The 16,864-nt window shown below is 50.2% G+C and overlaps 1 protein-coding gene across 5 annotated transcripts in view; it reads right to left on the reverse strand.

The window, feature by feature from the left end:
• Window positions 1-16,864, reverse strand: part of ZNF516 (zinc finger protein 516) — a 130,483-nt gene that overhangs the window by 91,992 nt on the left and 21,627 nt on the right. The window contains exon 1 of one of the 5 annotated variants that reach the window (XM_037738144.1): window positions 11,639-12,159. The exons of the other annotated variants lie outside the window; for them this stretch is intronic. The gene's annotated coding sequence lies outside the window, so the exon portion shown is untranslated. Of the gene's footprint in view, window positions 1-11,638; window positions 12,160-16,864 lie in introns of those variants that run through there. 5 annotated transcript variants of the gene reach the window in all.

The raw sequence follows: 16,864 nt of genomic DNA on the forward strand, positions 1-16,864 counted from the left end.
TTTCCAGCTCCATTACTGCCAGTAACGACTGTAACATGACCTAGTTTATCACTAACATACACAGCACCTTTGAAAGCAGTGGGCTCTTTCAGCCGCTTTAGGAGAGTGATCTATCAGAGAATGTTTACAAAGAGCAATTCCTGACAAAAACATGATGTCACATCTCCATAGGATTTACCCTGCACTGCCTGTCTAAAAATATTTTTTCAAACACACTCAATGACACACTGCTGCAAGTTCCAAGTTTTGAAGATAAAAGAAGATCTGTTCTTTCCTTGAAGGGAACAAAAAAGGGTAAACAGGCAAAACCCCACTGCACCCCCCTGTAACAATGTTGCTATGTTATTCAGCTACAAAAGTTAAGAAAACTTTGCACCTGAAGTGATCATAAACAACCTAGCAGAAATGAGCCTGGGAGCACTTTTCTAAGCCAAAGCATTTTACCCAGCAGCAACTTCTGGTAAAAATAAATATAAAACATACCAAGGCATAATGTTTAACTTCAAAGTTGCCTATCCGCCTCTTCGCCCCCCACCCCGCCCCCTAGGTCCCCAGAGAATTGAGCTCTCCACCCTTTACCCCAGCCTGGATTATCTGGAAATAAAGTGTCACACTTTAATGGGGCAACACTGTCCTATGTCAAACAAAGCAGCAGTCACACAGCTGCTTTGCAAACACTTTCCAAGAACTCGAAGACCATGACACTAACTCAGTGACGACATCTGGATGGTCCCATTTGGTCACATTAAGTCCATGTTTGAAACGAAGGTTGGAACAGTCGTGGCCTAAGCGGCTGAAGAATGTGCTCATTCTACGACCAGGGTCATTCTCCTCTCCCTCTTTTCCCAACACTTCCCTCCCACCGCAGCCTGGAGGCACACAGCAGCACACACAACCCTACGCTCCTTCTCTCTGATGTGTCCAATGCCAATGCTGTGAACAGATGCGCAGGGCACTGCTGGGCACAGATGCAGCCTGGAGAGGATCGCCGCCCGCACAGGTGGGAGACTTGAAGGACTCAGGCCCACCCAGGCCTCTCTGCTCCCATTCAGCAGGGTGCAGGCACAGCCAAAGGCAGAGCAGAGAGTGGGGAGAAGCCCCTGGCAGCCCGTGCTGTTTCCAGATACTATCACATCTGGTTCAAGAAAATTACACTCGCCTTTATGAAAACAAACATAGAAACAAGTACCTGGTGAGAGAGGAGGCTACTCATCAAGTCTCTCTCAACAGGCACGTGAGATGCGCCAAGGCAAGCCTGCTCACAAAGACTGCGCGTGCACACGTGACACGCTACATGGATCTCTCCGTGCACAAGCCTCTGTGGGAGAGAAAGGAAACGAGAGTGCGTGCGCGGCCTGCCCACTGAACCAAGAAGCTACTGAAAAATAAAACAGAATGACTCCAAAGTGTGCCTCCACCTCGATTACCTAAATGAGCTGCTATTCCATTATTCTTTTTAATAAACACGACTGGTAACCAGAGAGACCATTGTTCCCTCCCTGTTCCCCTCCCCGACACTGGGCTCGCCGTCCTCATACAGTCAGGTGTCATCTGTGACTCAAGGAGGATGGCAGGTCCCATCAATAATGAGATGCCACCAAACTCACTCATTCCTTAAAGACAGTGCTTTGTCACTCCAGATAAAGACAGCATTACTGCTCAGCCCTCTTCTCAGCAGCCCCAGCGAACGTGAAACAATAGATGCTCACTTTAGCTCACGCTCCTGGCCTGATTTCTTTGGCAGCTTAAACTGCTCAAGCAGAACTTTTTCTGCCTTGCTAACCCTGGGGTGATGAGCAGTAGTGCCTATTCAGGGACCCTGCTGCAGAATAAAATCTGGATGACTAAGAATTGTAGGCAAGAGAAAGAAGCATGCTGCAGACCTCACTCAACTAAAGGCCCCCAAATCTCACTTCCATTTATCCATCAATAACTAAGAGGGAGACGGTCATCCACTTAGCCGGTGCTAAGTCATATAAACGGGTGTGTTAAAGGCAGCTCAGGGATTAGCCTAGCCCGGCCAGCCTTCTGGGCCCCACAGCTTCAAGCTAATGAGGAGTCCACGCAAATCCAAAGCATCAGGACACACTCAGTGTGCCTCGGAACTTCAGCCTGCCATCCGCAGCCGGGGCTTCCTCCCGGGAATGTGCATGTGGTGCGTTCACTCGGCCACACAGTCAAACCCAATGGTCAGAACGAAGGCGCGGGTCGAGCCCCTGCTGCTGCATCTTTATCCGTGTAACGTAACTCAAAAGGCAAAACTCAGTGATTCACGTGGCGGGGGAGGGGATTCTGGCCACATCTAAACACAAATACTGCTGCTTGCTCAGCTCCACATTTAAAATCCTGCTTCCAAGCTATTCATGCAAACATATAATACTGCCTTTAATTTCTTGTTTTACGTTTACTCTGAGTTTTGCTGTTTTCCAAAATCACTTTGCTGCACTAAATACAGTTGCGTTATATTGTGCTGTGAGGCTGGTCAATCACATACAGGTACCACCTGTTTCATCTGCAACAGTGGAAGCCACAGAAAGGGAAAACCACAGGCTTCAGATTTGTCATCAGGCTAAATTAAGCTGACAGCGCAGGAGAAGGGTCAGCAGCCCGCCAGTAAGACAACACACAGTGAACAAAAAGACATTCCTCCTTAAGCATGTGCGGGTGCATGTTTATTACACCACATGCATGTGGCAAAGAAAAAGATCTACAAATGCTCCTTGGGTGTAAATTCCTTTCTGGAAGGTTCTCAACAAAGAGCTTCAGGATTTGTAAACAATGGTAAGCTTTCTCTCCTTCTTAGACTGAACTATCTCCATTTTTGATAAGCAGAGCCCACAGCTATCTCAAACTACTTCTCAAACCCCTTAAGGGAAACTATGCTAACTGAAAGAGAAGAAACCTTCCAAAACTAAAACCAAGCGCAAAATCATGCTTCAATGAGGGACGGACGTGGGTGGGGCCTGTAATCCCAGCACTTTGGAAAGCTGAGGCAGAAGGATCACCTGAACCCGAGAGTTTGAGACCAGCCTGGGCAAAATAACAAGAACCCCATCTCTATAAAGATTAAAAACTAAAAATGAGTCAAGTGTGGTGGTGCATGCCTGCAGCCCCCAGGTACTCAAGAGGCTGAGGCGGGAAGACCCCTGAAGCCTGGGAGGTCAAGGCTGCAGTAAGCCATGACCGCGCCACTGCACTCCATCCTGGGTGACGGACTGATACCCTGTCTCAAAAAACTAAAAAATAAAAGAGCGATACGGGGTAACTCCCACCACTGACTTGGGTCTCAGGGACAGACAGGTGCCAGAAATAATCAACATTTTTTAAACCCAAGGAGGTTCCCATCATAAGAACATGTCGACCCAGTCTTAGAATCTAGCAGGAAAATTCCCTTCCATGCCACTCTCTGAAAGACAGCTCACTAAGACACAAATGGAAAACACCATTTTACTTCTGCGGAGATTAGCTGCTTCTCACCTTCAAGGCCCAGTGTACTCTGCAGCTATTTATTTGAATGATCTCCACCTCGGCTGGATACATTACCTCGCACATCAGGCGCGGGTGGTTTTAAATACGCAGAGGGCCATTTTTCTCCTGACGCGCCGATGCCATCATTTGCTTAGCGAATAACGCCACAGCAAGTGCTGAGTTACCATCATCTACAGCTTCTTGGAAGCTGCAACTTGATGCGAAACGACAAATAGAAGTCCTTGATAAAGTCGTTTTGTTTTAAAGCTCAGGTGAAAAGGAAACATTTGTTTCGTTTTGCATCATGTCACTTAGAGTTGCAGTTTCCCAGACCCTCCAGACAGCACTGCGGACCTGCTGACCAGGGAGCTCCAACTCCCGATGGGCCCAAGCCCTTAGAGAAGGTGCTTTGCAAGGAAAAATTTGAAAAAGAAAACGTGAGTGAGTGGAGTTAAAAAGTTGCATTTTCAGACTGTTGTCCTTCTCTCCCAAGCAAGCATCCTGCACAAGGCTCGCTCTCCCTCCCAACACAGATGTTTCGGGGGGAATTTTCTAGAGAGGCATGAAGGGAATGCCATCCCTGGGAAGACCAAGGGCACAGGAGCAGTGCTGGGACCCTCAGGAGGGGGCACACACTGTGGGCAATGCCAGGCCTCACCGCCATGCGTGTGCCTGCCTGTAAAGGTTGGCGTGTAAGACAGTAAGTGTGGGAGCAGGTGGGTGGACATGAGAGAGACTGTGTGTCATGTGTGAGCATGTGAGTGCGCCCGAGGGTGGGTAGGTGTGTGTGTGTGTGTGTGTGTGTGTGTGTGTGTGTGTGTGAAAGAGAGAACACATGTGTGTGATCTCTTAACCTACAAAAGCACTCATTCAAATACACCACCCGGAGGCGAACACGCGTGTCCACTTGCGACCCACTACCAGCAACACTCGCACCCACGTGCCTGGACCACCAGCTTTGCACAGAGCCAGGCGCAGCAGCAGTGATGGGGCTCCGGGCCCCGCTGCCACTGCTCCCATGTGTAGGGCGCCCTCCCCCTGCCGCCACTCCCATGTGTAGGGCGCCCTCCCCCTGCCGCCCGCTCCCATGTGTAGGGCGCCCTCCCCCTGCCGCCACTCCCATGTGTAGGGCGCCCTCCCCCTGCCGCCGCTCCCATGTGTAGGGCGCCCTCTCCCTGCCGCTAGCTTCAGCTTCTCTTCCACACGTGGTCACTGCGGGAAGCACACTGGACCCAGAGCCAGCTCAGGAAACTCTGAGCCTGTGGCAGCCCCGACCTGTGGCCGGCATCCCCTCGACATCACTGCGCTCTTCCACGGGCACCCTTGCTCTCCGAGAACAGCCGTCTAGCTTCCTTTGTGGCAGAAAACGCTGGCCCTCCACTACCAGCCAGGGAGCCCCGCATGCCAAGCTGGCCCTGAGCTCAGCCCAGGATCTGTGCCCTTTGGGACGTGGCGGTCATGTGCACCCCATCAGGGCCCGCACTGCCTCCCCCAGAATGTACTTCCAGCACGGTCTGCCATGATGCCAACAGCAACGCTTCTCAACACCAAGCCTTTAAGTGCCCAGCAGCTCCGTAGCCCGAGTCAGAATGGCCCAACCTCCCCTGGACCTGAGGCGGGCTTCAGGAAGTGCCAGGGCAGGAAGCAGAATGGGAAGTCTCACAACACCGGGCACCATTCCTGGAGCGCAGTGGGTCTCCCATGATAATATGGGCAGATTCAGGGCCAACTGCAGGCCTCCGGAGCCCAGGTTAGATGGTGGCAGGCGGGCCTCCCACAGAATGTGCTCTGAACGGGCAATCCGGCAGGCGCAGGAAGGAACATGCTGACGAGAAAGAAACGCCGGGCGGGGTCTCCAGGTTGGCAGCCTCCTTGGCATCGGGCAGGTCTGCCTCACCAGTCCCCAGCAATGAATTACAACCACTGCCCTCGAATCTGCCAGTATCAACATATGCCAAGGAACGCTCCACTACCAAGCAGGAGGAAGGCCCAGGAAACGCCGCGTTTCTACAGCAGGCTCAGCAGGTCGGAATGTGCCTACCAAACGCAGCAAAGGGCAGCGCTCACCCGAAAGCTGAGCACGCGGAGCTCCGACGACTCCTGGTGCTGTTAGCCATCATAAATCCTCAGCCTGGCAGGGCGCGGAGCCCGCTCTCACAGTCCAGGGCCCTCCTACGTCTCTGCGGGCCACCCTGCTTTCAAGACGAGGATGCTGAGCGTCAAGGCTGTGAGCCCATCCCGTCTTCCTGCCTTCCTGCTATCACCGCCCAGCCCCCGCACTCTGCTGCCTGGAATGAGTGCTCTGGAGTTGTCAGAATGTTCCTTGACCTTCCGATAAAAGGGGTACAACCTAAATACAAAGTAACGTCAGGGGCTACAAATGTGACCAGTGGCCGTCACCCAGGAACCTCTAAGTCCCCAAATCAACACGAAGCAAGAGGCCACTATCCCGAGCAGCTGGCAAGGTGGCCACAACTCGTCACCACAACCATCACAGGCACTGTGAAAACCATGCTGGCTTCCTCCAAGCCTGGGCACATGCCACTTTCCCCGCCCTCTACTGCCTCCCCGACCAAGAGGGCCCAGGGGATCAGTATCTCCACATGCCTGGGACCCCCCTGTTGGGATACACCACTTGAGAACCCCTGCATCGCCCTATTTAATGTTGCCTTTACGGGAAATTTGGGGGTGGAAGGAGTCATTTGTCACCTAGAATTTCTGCAATTGTCGGAAATTTATTCGTAGGATGCAAACGTTTTGCAATCTTGCCACCCAAGTGTAATAACATTCAAAAACATACATCAGGTGCTTAAACGGCTGCCTGACGCACAGTAGGCACTCAGCAAATACAAGGTCCTTTCCTCCTCAGGTCCCATCCAAGGTTCACCGGTAGCAAAAATATCCACAGGGATCACACGGGCACCAACTCACGGCTCATCACCAATGGGTGAGGGGCCCAGGTCTAATCAGATGGTCAACAGATATCCCCCGAGTGCCCACCATGGGCCGGGCCAGCTAACAGGTGAGAAGCCCTGGGCAGTGACTGTCACCTCAGCAGCCTCACCTGGATGGGGAGGGGACAGTGCCAGCCCTCCAGGCATGTGCTGTGCAGGGAAACTCCTCTGCCCTCCTCCGCTGATTCTCTGCAGGTGACCTTGCCCAAGCCCGAAGATCAAGCATGCAGGCCCTCGCTCCCACCCCACCCGGCATCCGGTTACCTTTCAAATTAATATGACATTCTCTATCTTCCTTCCAGCATCTACCTTTTTCTCAAAATGTTTCTGCCAGAGAAGTGTTTTTCCAGCCTCCGTGGAGGCGTGCTGGTGGACACCCCCACGGGACACACTTCCATGCCAGAGGCCACCCCATCGCAATGGGAAGTAAGCAGGAGCTGCACCTGCGGCTCCAAATTTGCAAAACTCAGAGACAGCTTTGTACGAATCCCAAGAAAACCATTTAACTACTCTAATCACTTACTGAGGAACAACAGAAGACAGTTCACACCACCTTCCTGTTCCTACAGCCCAACGCACACCCTCCTCCAGTACCCCTTCAGGTAGAAATATCGCCATCAGGGCAGGTCTTGGCAGAGAGGTTAGCAGCGGTCCGCCTCATTGAAGACACTCCTGGTAACAACCGAACCTGCCCCTCCGCAGATGCAGATGAAGCCCACACCACAAGATCCATCACTGCATGAGGGGACTCTGCTGTGGCACCTCCAGAAGGGAAGAGAGCTGTCCACCCCAAAACACTGCCCCAGTTATCAGCTGTGCAAACGTGAGCAGAAAAAGAAAGTGAGTTTTACTCATATGCAAACTAATATTCTTCAAGCAATACTTTTCCGGATCATGGAAAGGAAAGGACCCCCGCCCCAGGGGCACCAAGGTCTACGGATCAGCTTACTTACACAGGCTGCTTTTCAGTAGGAAAGTCTCATTCACACTGTGATCCCTACATCCTCATCAAAGTAGCCCAGAGAGGCGGCTTCACAGTTATGTGCTCATTTAATTATTTTTCTTCTATTTACCATCATTTTACATTTTTCTAGCTAAGCCAAGAAAAGCAATCCTACACCACAAAGTAAAAACTGTTGTTTTAAGCTTGATCGAAATTCCATGTTTGTGAAACTGAAGTCGGACGGACTGCCAGGAAGGTGATCCAACTGCTCGTACCTGGGCTTTCCCGGGAATGTGTAAACGCAATGACAGCATCCACCAGCGTTCCCAGTGGGATGTGGCTACTCTCAGCTGAACCTGTTTAGAGAAGGACCAAACGCCATGCGGCCCCTCAGATCGTGAAATGATGAAAAGTTTAGTATTCACTGAATTATGTGTTTAAGAAACATTTGCCACTGTTTTTCTTTAAGAAAAAATAAAATAGTGCCCAAGGACTTTCAGGAGCCACCGTAGATATTTTCAGAGTAAATTAAATCACCCCAAGCAGGACTTCTAGGAAAGCAGCACACAGTGTGGCTTCTAATAGGACTTCCCACCTCTGTGAGGGGCAGCCAGGAACCGGAGAACAACTGGCAGTCACAGCAGAAGCTCAGCAGCAGAAGTAACCCAGAGGACACCTGACTGTAGCCACAGCAGAGGTAGCCCGGAGGACGCCTGACTGTAGCCACAGCAGAGGTAGCCCGGAGGACGCCTGACTGTAGCCGCGGAACAGTCGGCACTGGGCTGTCCATCCAGGCTATCAGGACGTCACCGGGAACACCAGGGGCACACACGCACTGGGCTCCAGGCGTGGGTCATGCTCGTGTGCACACTGCTGACCACCAAAAATGCTAGGCCCCGGGTAGCTCTTTCTCTTCTTGGGGACAGGTCTGTGGGGAGGCACCTACTCACTTCCCCCTGCAGCATCTGAATTTATAAAACAGACTGGGAATTGGGGAACTGTGACCACACACAGATGTGCTCACTGAAATAAGCGTCCCACTTAAATCTGGGACCCCTGGAATCCCCAGATGTTTCAGGATGTGGCACAGCTCTCTCTGGACTTGAAAGTCATTCCAAAGAGATTTGACAGCGAGCTTTAAAACTGACACTTGCAAAATATCCGTAATGAATTATTTCCACTGCATGAGCGGTAAGCAGTGCTTGAAAGCTTATGTTCTCGGTCCCGAATTATACACCCTTTTTCAAAAAGAAAAAAGACAGGTGAAGATCCACCGAAACAAGAGCTCCCCATCACTTCCCTTTCTTTACAGGATCAAGTGACGTTTCTCCATCTACACTCTCAGAAGTGGGACTCAAGGCCAGGCATGGTGGCTCATGCCTGTCAGCCCAGCACGCTGGGAGGCTGAGGCGGGTGGATCACTTGGGGTCAGGAGTTCGAGACCAGCCTGGCCAACATGGTGAAACCCCATCTCTAGTAAAAATGCAAAAAAAATAGCTGGGAGTGGTGGTGTGCCCCTGTAATCCCAGCTACTTGGGAGGTTGAGGCAGGAGAAACGCTTGAACTCAGGAGGTGCAGGTTGCCGTAAGCTGAGATCAAGCCATTGCACTCCAGCCTGGGTGACAGAGAGACTCAGTCTGAAAAAAAAAAGAAGTGGGACTCACATGTGGTGTGGCTCTAGCATTGAGCCATGTGAGTGACATGGGACTCACATGTGGCATGACCGGCTTTAGCATTCAGGGCCTTTTACTGTCTCCAGATGGCAGTCAGAAATCTAGAAGCATCCCTGGGAAATCCCAAGAGTCATGGAAACATAGGCGCAGAGCCCCCAAACCTATGCAGCAAGGCCGGATGACGCAGTGACAGGGCACGGTGGCCTCCTGGACTTGCAAGCCCTCTCTGGTACCCAAGCCTAGTCATTTCACTTACGGAAAGGTTAAAAGGTTTCCTTGTTTTATGATTTAGTCAAAGCATCTTCTGAAGACTGGGGGCTGTATCATGGAGCCTCAGGCGGCTGGGGGAGGCCACGCGGGAACCGATGCTAGATCGCCGGCCTCGTCAGTGGTGCAGAGATCTACGGGGCCGCGAGCCCAGGGATACAGCCGTGCACCCAGCGAGGGCAGCTCCTCCCTCATCACTTCCAGGCAACCTCGAGGGGCGGCACCAGAGCCCAGGGCTCCCTGCACAGCTCAAGGCTGGCACACGTCAGGCACCAAACCCGTATGGTCATCTGCGCTATCTGCTGGACACGTGTCTTCAAAATGTGTCAGTTTTTTAAACTAAGCACAAGCTGTTTTCTGGCCTAGGTTCGACAGGCCACAGGGGTTGAGACTAAGGTCTCAGGGTTTATGTGTGTCCGGAGACACTTTCCTGCCCCTGGACACGGCTTCAGATTTGGCAGTTACAGGTGGAATAGGGAAGAACAAGAGCGTATCTTATTATCCTTCAGCTCCAGAAGGGGAGAGATTCTTTAGTCAAGGATACTGAAAGGAGAAAGAAGACTTCTTAAAAACCTATTTCCCTCAGGCCAAGGGAGCCGATCTCTGCGTGAGAAAGGCTGACGCTGCGGCGTCCTTGGACAGCACATGGGAGAAAGGCTCCAGGTTCCCGGGACAGGTGGAGAAGGGGCAGCATCGTGAGCTCAGCGCCTTTGGGTAGAAACTTTACACCTTTACTTTCACATTTATTAAGCGGTAACAGGCAAAAGCAGGGCTGGAAAGAGGCAAAAATATGAATACATTTTTACAAGACCAACCGTGACGTGTGGTGATGAGAAGGGCCTCTCCCCTGCAGGTCTTCCTCCCAAGAACCACAACCCTGGGCCAACCAATCAGAAAACACGTAAGAAACCCAAACTGAGGGTGCGAAAGTCCCTTCACCAGGACGTCACCAGGACCTGGAGCTTATGGGTTCCACAATACACCTGACCAGTCCTCCTCAGAAGTGTGACAGTCACGGAAACAGGGACAGACTGAGGAGCCATCCCGGACCAGCGGGAACTTGGGAGAAGCTGAGCACAGCACAGGCCGCCAGAAGGGCTCCTGGCACAGCAAAGGCAAAACCCCGGGAACCCCTGGATTGCACCCAAACCCTTCAGTTCACCACACCTCCTGGTTCAAACTTCTGCTGTGCCAAGACACCGTTTTAAATTTAAAGGGGTCCCCGCAGTCCTGTGTTTTTTGATGATCAACTGTTTCTTCCCCCTACTTCTAAGGTCCCTGGGCGACGGTCTAAGCCATGCTGGAAACTACTGTGTTCCCTTGGGAGCAATGTTAATTCAGGCTCTGGGAGAGATTTTATGACACTAATTACTTGGTTTCCTACTAGGGTGCTGCTCACAGATGAGCTCCATCCCACCAAGGGCGGCCACCGCACTCCCCACTGCTCCAGGCAGGCAGCTGCGGCACAGGAACATTCCTGGCTGGTCCCTTGGGAGTCTCAGGACCTCCCGCCCCTTGAGAACACCACTCGGGTCTCTGTCAGTTCCCACTCCCACCATGGAGCACCCACGCTGCCACGTGGACAGGATGCTGGCCCAGAGGCCGAGGCTTTGCACCCTTGCCAGGCTACCAGCATCAGTGAGGCCCACGAGGGCAAAGTCAGGTGGGATGGCAGGGACACCAAAGAGGCTGCTTGACTGGCACAGCCAGACCCAAGTGCACCCTGCAGGTACTGGGGCCACGTATCTCCAGGAGATCTAGTCAAGGAGAGAGGCGCCATGTGGACAGACTATCTAGACAGTGTGGCACAGGGGACATGGTGGCACCGGCCCACCACGCCTGGGATGGGTGTGAGGGAAGACACCCAGTGGGGGCACATGCCTGGAGCAGGGGCTAGAAAAGGGGAGAGAAGGGACCCTGGACGTGCACAGGGGACGAGGGCCACCCCTGCTGGACATCATGGCTGAGAAAACAGGAGACATGATGGCAGAGGAATCCCTTCACCAGGACCTGGAGTCTGTGGCGTTGATGCCATGGGCTGTGAACGTGGGGAGCAAACATGGGACGGGGAGGCCCAGGGGCAGGTCCCCACTTCCGCAGCCTCACAAGGAGGGACCACTCAGAGGTGTAGGCAAAGGGCCTGAGAGGCAGGGGGCACCCAGAAAGGGAAACCCCAGGAGGTGCTGGCCTCTGGGAAGTAAATCAGGCAGAGGGAGCCTTGGCCCCAAGGAACCTGCAGCTCACAGCCCCTCTGCGGGGGCAGGAAGTCCTGCGTGTCTCCCATCCCAGAGAGGAAATGATTTGGGCAAATGCTGCGCCCCGAGCTCTCTCACCCTGCAGATGTTAAGCAGCTCAGGAGCAGCGCTGGAATTGCAGTGTCCACAGGCGCTGGGCTTTCCCGGAGGCTGCAGGGAAGTGCTCAGTCAAGGAGGCAACAACAAGGCTTTGGAGAAAGGGATGGGGTCGGGGAAGGTCCCAACCAGAGGGGGTCCCCGCCGCTCCTTCCTAACTGGGATCTTGAGAAAGACAGCAGCCCCAACCCACTCAGAGGCCACACCTCAAAGACATGTTGCAATCTACATGAGCCGCCTCATTTTCAAAGCAGAAGTTTAGCAATTTCCTGCATTTGCAGGCCTGTGCAAACCGTAAGTCCATTCAATTCCTGAGTTTTCTTTACTGAATAAATTCAAGTCCAGTTATCAAATAAGTAGATGTTCCCCATGCCCCTCAGGGCAACTACAGAGAGGTATAAAGTAATAAATGAGGGACAGACATCGGTGCTTCGATTCACTCTCTGCTGACTGCTAACCCGCTGTCATGCCGGGTAGCCTTGAAGAAGAATGGTTGCGGCGTGTCCTAGACCTCCCCGTGGAGAGCACGCGTGCCTTGTGGGACTGCCGGCGGTGGCCACACACCCCAGCCAGTCCAGCCATCTGCGAACTGACCACTTCGGACAACTTAGGGCACGCCAGGAGAGTCCCTGGCTCTGAGGGATCAAAAAGGTTGAAAAACAGAGAATTGCTCTCTATGTACACAGAAATGTCTTTTTTATGTTTATCTGGCATTAGAGATATCAAAATTAAGATTGGCGACGTCCTACAATACTCGTGATTGGAGCAGGCTCGTGCTCACTTAGTGACAACGACAGTCACACTCGCCATCTGGGCAGTCTGAAGTCCAAGCCTGTCCAACCCGCGGCGGCCCAGGGCAAATTCGTGAACTTTCCTAAAACATAATGAGGTTTCTTTTCCCTTTTTTTTTTAATTTTAGCTCATCAGCTATCATGAGTTTATTTGTTTTGCTTTTGTTTTTTTGAGACAGGGTCTCACTCTGTCGCCCAGGCTGGAGTGCAGTGGCAAAATCTTGGCTCACTGCAACCTCTGCCTTCCAGGCTCAAGTGATCCTCCCACCTCAGCCTCCCAAGTAGCTGGGACTACAGACATATACCAACACACTCAGCTAATTTTTTGTATTTTTTGTAGAGACAGGGTTTCACCATGTTAGCCAGGCTGGTCTCGAACTCCTGAGCGCAAGGGTATCTACCCACCTCTGCTTCCCAAGGTGCTGGGTTTACCTGTGTGGGCCACCGCCCCTAGCCGTGTTGGTGTCTTTTGTGTGTGGCCCAAGACAGTTCCTCTTCTTCCAACGTGGCCCAGGGAAGCCAAAAGATTGCCACCCCTGAAAATTCTCACTTGAGAGGAATAACTTACATGCTCAGCCATCTTCCCCACTCGTTCCTCATTCAGTCCTCAAAGACTCTGTTAAAAGGACTTTATTTATCACTGTTTTGTGTATTAAATGTCCTTCAACAAAGGAAGGTCCTGAACCACTAACCACCACACTGGTACAAAGCAGCACGGGGAGAGAGCCTCTAGGTCTGAAGAGCTCCAATGTCTCCCATTTCCCAGACCCATTTTAAAGGCACTGAAAGTTCATTCTTGAACAGTTTTGTTTTTTGTAATGAAGTCATGGTGTTTCTACATGCTTAGCTCTGTCCGCCTGAATATAAATAACCGAGGCAGTCAAATCAGGGTGTGCCAGTGTTCCCTTTACCGGGGGAAAGGTTTTGCCTTCTCCCACCACATAAATTAGTCAGCTGTGCAGTGTGGTGAAATCACCAGCCCAAACATATGATTATTAAGGATTTGCAGTCCTATTTTTTATATTACTAAAATAGCCACACTCATTATATATTTATATTTCAAGGCCTTTTTAAAAATAAGCTTTAATAAATATCTCTGAATGTATACATTCCACAAAATGGACAGTTAAAAGAAGGCACTCATGATTTTAGGTTACATATTTTCCTTTCTACATTAAAATAACCAAAACCTAGTAATAGTTTCCACTACTGCATTCAGGACAAAAGAGCTTTCTTTCAATGTAAGAAGAAATTTAAATTACAGGGTTGGGGCAAGGGGAGAGACTCACATTTTAGATAAAAGAGATTATGGTAACTTTAGTCTCCTGACCAAAAAGTTTAATATTTTTAAAAATATAATTGAATGTTGGGATTAAAATGAAACTCCATTTTCCATTTTCATCTTCTTCCGTTAGAAAGTCCTGGAATCTGAAAGGTTAAACCCCTGTACTCTGAGAAGCAGAAAGAGTTGCCTCACGTTTCTTTCAACTAATATTAATTATAAAAGCCAAAACAGCCAACGAATTGTACACTCAAAAACAGCCAAAATGGCAAACTGCATGTTACATAAATTTTATCACAATAAAAAACAAAAAGCAAAAAGTATACAGGTTTTAAAATCATTTGAAATGCTTTAAAATTGGAAATCATTACAAAATACAAATAATACTTATAAGGCATTGTTAAGTAAATAATCTACTGTTCAAACTGCATGAAATATGTTAATCTTGAAACAGTATTATGCCAAATAAGGAAGTCAGAGGTCATCACTAGAATCCATAAACTGCTTAAAAAGCAAAACAAAACAAACTCTTCTGGAGGAGAGAGCCAATTTTCACATTCCCAGATTTGGAACCGCCTGCTTATAGATTACCCCCTTTGACAATTCACGTTAACTCCTGAGTTCTCTGAGCCAACAAATGTGCAGTTTCCTTTTGTTTGGGGCTTTCCCCCCAACTTTTAACTTAGATCTGGAACAAATCAAAAGTGGTCGGGATACGATTCTAATTTATATAACACAGAAAAGTTCCATGAAGGGAATATTTCTACCCAACACAAATATAAATATGCTCTAACAAAGTTACTCCTTCTGTACTAACTGCTTAAGAAATTCCAAGAAGTTATTTTAGATGCAACGTTTAACGGACGCTGCAATGGTGGATCCACGGAGCCCTTCTATAAATCAGCTCCGGAATGTTCCACTTCTCCCTGACTGGAAATTCCATACCAATCCTATTCTGTGCTCTCTGGTTTATTCTGAGAATTTTAATCCATTTGATTTTTGTTGCAAACATTTTACAACCACCCTTGGCCAAAAGCACTGAAGTTCTATCCTAATTCATTAAGGATTTCTTATCTGTAATTTTCTATAAATCCCTACGTACTGGAAGGCTTGCCCTGCACTTAAAAAAAAAAAGTTAAATAAACGTGATTTCTAAAATGTCTTATCTATTCCTTTCTCCTTCCTAAGCAGTTTTCTTTTTTAAAAAAACATGTTTCAGATACTTTCTTTTACCTACGCCAAAAATATGACTTACAGTATTCCTCACCAATCTGCTGGGCAGAAGAAATAAGAAACACAGATAAAAACGGTATTATGGAAAACTTGTCAGGAATAATTCTAAAAGTATGCATGCTAGCTGGCATATCCGTTCAGATGATAATTACACCAAGCAAACCCTCCAAGTCCTCCACACAGAAAAAAAGACACATTATTTCAGGGACTTCTCCGCCTAACTTTCTTCCTGCAAGAGGTGAGAGAATGGATTTCGCTGCAGCTCCTGAGTCACCTCTAACACCCGGCCAGGGAGGGAAGCGACCCAGACACGGAGTGATTCCTCAGCCGGTTCTTGCTTCTCTGGCTAGACATGTGCACCTCTAAGATGGGTCATTACCTTCTTTGACCCTCGTTTTCCCATTTGTGAAATGTGTAATTTGCCATGGACAAATTGTGGGGCCTTTTCCAGTTCAGAAGTTCTCCGACCTGCAGCGGGCCCGCGTGAACAGCGTCTGTGGAGCCAAGGCCACCACTGGTGGAAACACCCCACACGGGACAGCCAGGCCTCAGCCAGCGCCAGTCGGGGCCTCGCTGGATCCCAGCAGTGCAGCCGCCTTCCCCTGGGAGCCAGATCCAGCTCACAGTCATGCTGCCTGTCCGAGGAGGCTACAGCCCCTGAGATCGCTATCCAATGCAGGTGCCCCAAGACACCCACAGCAGCTGAAAGCTCTTCTGGGACTCCGGCCCCACCCGACGTGTCTACCCGGATGTCTCGCTCCAGGTTGTCATGCCCACAGAGTCCTACCCATGAATAGAACAGCGGCCCTGGACACTCCCTCCCTCTCAACGCACCCAGTGGATGACCAAGTCTTACAGACTCTACCTTCTAGCATGAACCTTGTCAAAATTAGGGCACTGTGCTCCAGTTTCTTGGTCACAAATCTAGCCCAGAGCTCCATCCTCTTCCCTGAACCATCCCCCCTTCAGAAACCTGCCAGTCCCTTGTCAGTGTCCCTGGCCTGTGACGCCTCCTCCCTGCCACAGACTGGCTGAGGGACTCTCCACAACACATCTCTTCCCATTGCCCTTGAAACAGAGTCCATATTCCTCAAGACAATTCAGTCAAGACTATGTGGTCTTTAACGGGCTCTCAAACATCAGCTCTTGGCTATCACCCAGATGCCCCTGCCATCCCCCGCAGATACATGCACACTTACACACTTGCATGTGTATGCATTTGCACAGGCTCACTACACACACTTGCAAACGTGCACCTACACACAGGCACACTTATGTGCATACTTACACGTGCATGTGTATGTATACACATGTACACTCAGGCGCAGGTACACACATATGCACCTGCACACGTGCGCTCACACGCACGAACATGCATGTATGTGCCTCTGGCTTCAACAATATGAAATCTCCTCAGCTCTCCCAGGCTCTCACCTACTTTTCTGCTGCTTGGCTTCTCACCCAGCTCAAGCTAACTCCTCCATAAGGACCAGTGTCCTCACCAGAGTCCCTTAAGGGCTACCTGGAAAGGTCACGTGGTCACACAAGATGACTCCAACTGAAGGCCTCACAAGCAGAAAAGGCAATCATAAAATCCGGCAATGATCATTAAATCCAGTAAGCAAGGAAATAAATATAAGCAGAATTACATCCAAAAAACTGTAACCTACACATAAACATGCGATTCTTACATGTCTTGAAATAAAAACTATGTCATGTAAAAATGATAAATTAACACTAGCAAACTAAAACAACAGCCAAAAATGAGTTACAACAGCAAAGTGGGGAGCAGGGAGACAGGGCGAGGGCAGGAGGGTGATGGAAGTGCTCTAACTGCTGTGGCTCTCCCAGAGGTGAAGTCAGTTATATTATTACTGATACACTAAGAAATACAGGTTTCCG

The sequence above is a fragment of the Cebus imitator genome, unplaced genomic scaffold (genome assembly GCF_001604975.1).
Source record: "Cebus imitator isolate Cc_AM_T3 unplaced genomic scaffold, Cebus_imitator-1.0 Scaffold49, whole genome shotgun sequence".
NCBI classification, from domain to species: Eukaryota; Metazoa; Chordata; class Mammalia; order Primates; family Cebidae; genus Cebus; species Cebus imitator.